We start from the raw sequence: 6211 nt of genomic DNA, 5'->3' as shown, positions 1-6211 counted from the left end.
CCTGCCTATCCGTGACCGGTCAGACCAACTCCGCCTTCAAGTCACTCTAAGTGCCTTCCAGTCATGGTGCTCTTTGAATGGTCTTGAATTGTGCGTCGAGAAGTGTGTTGTCGTTACGTTTGCGAGAAAGCGGTGCCCCTTAGTGACTATGCGTTAAATGGATCTACCATTGGGCGCAAAAGCTGTGTCACGGATCTAGGAGTGCTCTTTGACGAAAAGTTGAGCTTCCACGACCAGCTAGAGCACGTTGTCACTAAGGGTAACCAATTGATCGGCTTACTAAAACAAATAGCACGAGACATCACTGACCCGGTCTGCATCAAGACGCTATACTGCGCTTTGGTGCGACCAGTGCTAGAATACGCTTCAGTAGTATGGTGGCCTACAGCTGCTCGCCCCCTAGCTCGTTTAGAGTCGATCCAGCGCATATTCACGCGGTTCGCTTTGCGCTCCTGGAGTGTCCAACTTGACTATGAGGGACGCTGTGCGTTGCTTGGCATTGAGACACTGAAGCAGCGGAACTGCAACGCTCAGAGGCTGTTTGTCGCGGGACTTCTTGACAATCGGATCGACTCGCCCGCGCTTCTTTCGAGGCTCAACATGTATGTCCCGCCGAGATCGCTCCGTGCTAGATCGCTACTTGACGTGGAGGAACGCCGCACTCGCTTTGGCTCCTCTGTTCCGTTTATTCGTATGTGCCGTGAGTTTAATGTTATTTGTGATCGTCATCAACCTGACATGTCGCGCACCGCATTGTTAAATACCCGCTTGGCAAAGAGTAACTCATTTTGATGCCTTTCGCTACCCCTGGCCCTAGTTTTAAAGGAATCATGCGACACACTCGCACTCCACTACCCCATCCCATGGAAAAAACGCTCCCACCATCGAGGTGTTGACCAAAATTTCACTGTGTGCATGAGACACACACTCGCACTCCTCCAGCCCTCCACAGCTGAACGCTCCCACCGGTGCGAAGATAGGAGAATTTTAGCTCTGAGCGTGAGACCCTGAAGCGCAAGTCAGTTTCGAACGATCACAACACAGCACGAGAGAGAAGAACACAAAGAAAATTGCACTATGTTACAGTGTTGATCATATGGTCCTAATAAAGTATAATGGAATTTATTTTACTTCAAATAAATTGATTTTATTCTGATTTAAATTTCAAATATTGTTATCAGCCTAGTTGTAAACGTTTAAAATTTTGATGAGCTGAAAACATCATTACCAGATAAATGAAACGTCAATCGACGCATTTTGACCATATCGAATTATGACCGTCTTAACACATAGTGTCATCAATGATCAATGTCATCAATGACACTATGTGTAAAGACGGTCATAATTCGATATGGTCAAAATGCGTCGATTAACGTTTCATTTATCTGGTAATGATGTTTTCAGTTCATCATAATTTTAAACGTTAACAACTAGGCTGATAACAATATTTGAAATTTAAATCAGAATAAAATCAATTTATTTGAAGTAAAATAAATTCCATTTTACTTTATTCTGACCATATGATCAACACTGTAACATAGTGCAATTTTCTTTGTGTTCTTCTCTCTCGCGCTGTGTTGTGATCGTTCGAAACTCATTGCCAGAACGAATGCAAAGTTCATTTGGGAAGGATTGGTGCCGAAAGATGCAGCGAAAATCATTAAGTGTTAATAGAAAAATGGTAAAGTTAATCGTGACAGATGTCAACGCAGGCGTAAATGCCATTTGTTTATTACATGATCTACGGGTAAGTGTATGCATAAGAAGAAGAATGATCCAAATGATGTTTGTCTTCTAACAATCGTACTGCTTTCAATGTTTGTTTATTCTTCTGTTATTTTCCATCACACCTAGCTATTTCATTACCAAAGCTCCTGATAACAGATCAAAGCAGGTGAATCGGGCTTACAGTGTCGCCGTTTAACTTAAAATATCTTCGTGATTGGTAAGCTTTAAACAGTACTAGTTTTGTTCACCATTCTAATGCTCGATTTATCTTTCATTTTTCAGGAAAACGCATCAAACAGCAAGTGTTTTTCTTCCAACAGCACGCGCCATCGGTGGAGCAAGCAGCCAACGTTTTGTTCGCCCAGCACGCACCATCATGAATTGAAGTATTCCCGAATAGCTCTGTGAATAAAAAACTGCACACTTACTGTCGGAATTTCCTGGAATTTTTTGATCGGTCTACGCTCGCCGGAATGGTGGGTTCGTTGAGGAGAAGGAAAGAAAGGGTGGGAGCGAGGATTAACCAAAAACGCGGCATTGAGAATGAGGGGAGGCGGGCTCAGCGCTCACGCTGGGACACTCACGATGCTTGAAATAAAATGTTAACAAGCATCGATTTCAAGCATGCATGTCGCGCGACATTTTGCCAAGCGGGTAGCGTATATCGGAGAGTACCTGTCATCGTAATCGCATGGCAATCGGATTGAACGCGCAACATTTTCCATACAATCCGCAGTGTTGCGTTTTCTTCGCGCCAACTTTGCCTGTATTTTCAATGAGCCAAGCGATTTTACCCCCTCCTACACGCATTGTATCCTAAAGCACGCTTGTCGCGTCAACGTTCACCACATACACACACACACATCTCCACACTCAGGGTACGACATTTTCCCTGTTGCTGTTCTGGACTCAGACAAAATTTGTGTCTCTACAGTTATTGTTCAAAAAAGTAGTAGCTCTTAGGATCTGAATTTACAAACAAATATCAAAATGTTATGTTCTGCTAATGATATTGCACTAAATTTAATTGAACTACATTAATTTTTACATATCTTTCGTAAAAGTTCGGCAGAGTATTAAAATGTCGATACAATTTGTCATAAATAACTTAAATTTTAAGATCTTCGCGCATAAAATTATGACGCGCGCTGTGTGTGCGGCGGCGTAATTCGCTTCTCGTATAGCCGTCTCGTTTCTTCTTGTGTGTGCTTTACCATTGCTCACCGCATCAAGAACATTGCTGCTCACACACACGTCAAACACACACACTGTGGCAAACAATTGGAGGGGGAGGATGTGTCGGTTTGCTCCAGAAATCGTGTGTGATTTTGGTGTTCTGGATTTGGTTCCATCGCTGTTTGTTTTGGTGAATTTGAAAAGGTAAGAATCGTCAACCGATGTAAAAGTGTGAGAGTAAGATGATGCTGATGATGACTGATGCTTTTCTTTGTTTCTTTTCCTGCTTTCATCCACTGATGGCGTCGAGCATCGCAGAGGATGTGATCGAATGCGGAATATTCTAAACGACGAGCTTCATTCCGGATTTTGTTTACGAAAGCATACAAAAAAAGAGTGAGTAATCTTATTCTTAACTTTCATTTCTTCAACAGCGCTGAACTCATCCTCCAGCTTACAACGAACGGTCAACGGATGAGGAAGGAGAGGAGGGACGGCAAAGGTACACGCACAAACGTGCACACATCCGCCTTGTCGGAGAATGAGAACATGGGAGGGGGAGTCCGGCAACGTATAGAGCATCTTCATTTACGCTCCTTCGTGCGTTCGTGCGTGCGTGCGCTCGCGCGTCTATGTGTGTGTATGTGTGTTCATGCCTGCGTGCGTGGCTGTGTGTGTTTTTGCCGCCTCGCATAACCAGATCCTACGGGATCACCTTGCGAAAAACACCAAGAGAGGGGGAAGGGTAGGTGTGTGTGTGTGTGTGTGTGTGTGTGTGTGTATGTGTGTGTGTATGTGTGTGTGTGTATGTGTGTGTGTGTGTGTGTGTGTGTGTGTGTGTGTGTGTGTGTGTGTGTGTGTGTGTGTGTGTGTGTGTGTGTGTGTGTGTGTGTGTGTGTGTGTGTGTGTGTGTGTGTGTGTGTGTGTGTGTGTGTGTGTGTGTGTGCTTGCATGCGTGCGTGATTGTGTGTGTGGTTTTTGCTGTTTCGCGATCTCCTGCGGAATCACCTTGCGAAAACACACGAGGAGGAGGGGTTGGGTGTGAGTGTGTGCTTGCCTGGGTGCGTGCGTGGCTGTGTGTGTGTGTTTTTGCGTTCGCGTTCTCCTACGGGATCACCTTGCGAAAAACACCATGGGGATGAGGAGAGTTGTGTGTGTTTTTTTTCTTTGCCGTTTTGCACTCTCCCGCGGGTTCCATGTGAGCGATTGTTTTTTTTTTTGTTTTTCAAGAAGAAAAAAATCTTCAAAAAATACCAGAGGGGAGGGTGTGTGTGTGTGTGTGAAAAATAAAAGAAAATATGTTAAACGATGTTAAAAATGAGTCTGAACTCATTGCAATCCGAAACAAAGCGAGGGGGGTCATAAAATGTAGTACACATGCATGTAACATGTATCGCGCCGCCGCGACGTTTCTCGCTTTCAGCCCGATAGGAGCTTCTAAGGGATTATTTTTATGGGCGCCCAGATAGAGCCCGATGAGACCGAAATCGCATGGATAATGGTACCGGGGTAACGATTGATGTAGCAAGCAAAATTGGACAAGTCCCAGAAAAGCGAGACGCAAAAGTTTCTCTCTAACGATAGAAAGAGAAGAGCCATATGAAACATGAGAATGTTTGGTGTGACACAGCCAAGTTGCGAGCAAAAACAAACCAACACCCAGAAGAGCGAGACAGAGAGAAATTTTTTCTGAATGTTAGAATTAGAAAAATGATAGATAACATAAAAATCGCGCGATAATGCCGGTTGGGTTGAATCAATCCGTTAGAGAAAAATCGCATGGATTTTGGTACCGGGGTGGCCATGGCCACCTGTCTTGCGTGCGCTACTTCGAAATAGGGTTCTGCGCGTTGCACAGCAAACCCTCTAGCGTCAGCTAGCGATTCCTGAGTCATTTTTACATTGCAGCGATTGAACTCATTGCGCTTTTTTGGTTTGATTTGTGAAAATCGCGAGTATTGACCACACACTCGATAGAGATAGCCCTACGGAGGGAAAAAGCACAGAAGACTACTGACAGCGATTGGCCTTCTGGCGTATTAACACATCCAAACCTTCGACAGCGTGCTATGACCAGGGGTAGGAGACGGAGCAAGGAACGGATAGCTCGATAAGCTGCTTGACAAATTTGCCGTAGGAGGGAAAAAGAAGGCATGAGAAAATGCGCGAAAGGCAATGAGTTCTTCCGTCACTTTGCCCAGCGGGGGCCCTGAATGTTCTTATTTGTTTTCAAATACGATGCAAAATATCCATAAAGCAGATAAAAAAGAAAACAACTGATTTGTGCGAAACTAAGAAGAACGAATTGCAGAACAAATAGTATAGCGGGAAAAATGAAGGCAGCTATTTCACTGTACCTAAAACTTTGTTTTCCATATATTACGTTGGTGACAGTCGCATGCAAAACTTTAAATATTTTTTGGAACCAGACTTTAGTGTATCTTATTTATATAAAATTTCGTATGCGACCTTCATTTCAATAGTCTTATTGTTGTGTTAAAATAATGATAGTATTACATAACGGATGCATTAAAAAATGGACAACAATTATCGATCTTTCATGGGTTTATCTTAACCCGTACTAACAAAACGTTAATTGCACTTTAAGCAGTGGTATCACATTAGTTATCAGACAAAATTTTACACCTCTATCAATCGAAATCTAACCATGATGGCCAAAAAAATGAATCAAAAGCGTGCGCGATCAAAGAATGGCACCTCGTAGCGGCCAAAATGGAATCCGTGTGGAAATTTTTGGACGTCGTATATACCTGTTTCGGCAATTTTCTTCGCACAATTGGGCAACAATCAAAGCATCGAAAGAAAGCCCTGGTCCATTTTTGAGGTTTACAAAGAAGCTGAAATGAAGACAGAGGGACAAGTGGCTACATCACTGCGTTAGCTGAATCGTGAGATCGATGCGACCCACCAAACAGTAAAATAATACCTGGGAAACATGAATAAACCGATCAGGAATTAGAAATCACATCTACTGGTTTTGCAGTTGCAAACAATTACTCGAAAACTCAAAGCAATCATTTCTGGTGAATTTCGACAGAATTTCGATAAGACACCCTAGTTTGCAAACTGGTGCAACATCCGTCATTATCGATTTTTTCAGCACCAACGTGATGCAAAAACTCTACTCTAATTTTGCAGCGAAAACTTAGGATGAATTGATTGATGAAAATCGAAGGTAGAACTTAAATCATGCATGGTCCACCATGGTGAAAATTTCTGATAACTGAGGAAAAGCAATTCGCAAAGTCTTGAACTTATTTGTGTAAGTTAGCTTAAATAATTCCCT

At 43.1% G+C, this 6211-nt stretch overlaps 1 long non-coding RNA gene across 1 annotated transcript; it reads left to right on the top strand.

The window, feature by feature from the left end:
* Positions 1 to 1615: 1615 nt before the first annotated feature.
* Positions 1616 to 2092, top strand: LOC121589993. The gene is made up of 3 exons (XR_006004373.1): positions 1616 to 1747; positions 1855 to 1945; positions 2011 to 2092. It is a non-coding gene; the product is annotated as an uncharacterized LOC121589993 (long non-coding RNA).
* The last annotated feature ends 4119 nt before the right edge of the window (positions 2093 to 6211 follow it).

This window comes from Anopheles merus, chromosome 2R (genome assembly GCF_017562075.2).
Source record: "Anopheles merus strain MAF chromosome 2R, AmerM5.1, whole genome shotgun sequence".
Lineage (NCBI taxonomy): Eukaryota > Metazoa > Arthropoda > Insecta > Diptera > Culicidae > Anopheles > Anopheles merus.
The sequence above is the reverse complement of the archived record's forward strand: the minus strand, read 5'-3'. Positions and strand labels throughout refer to the sequence as shown.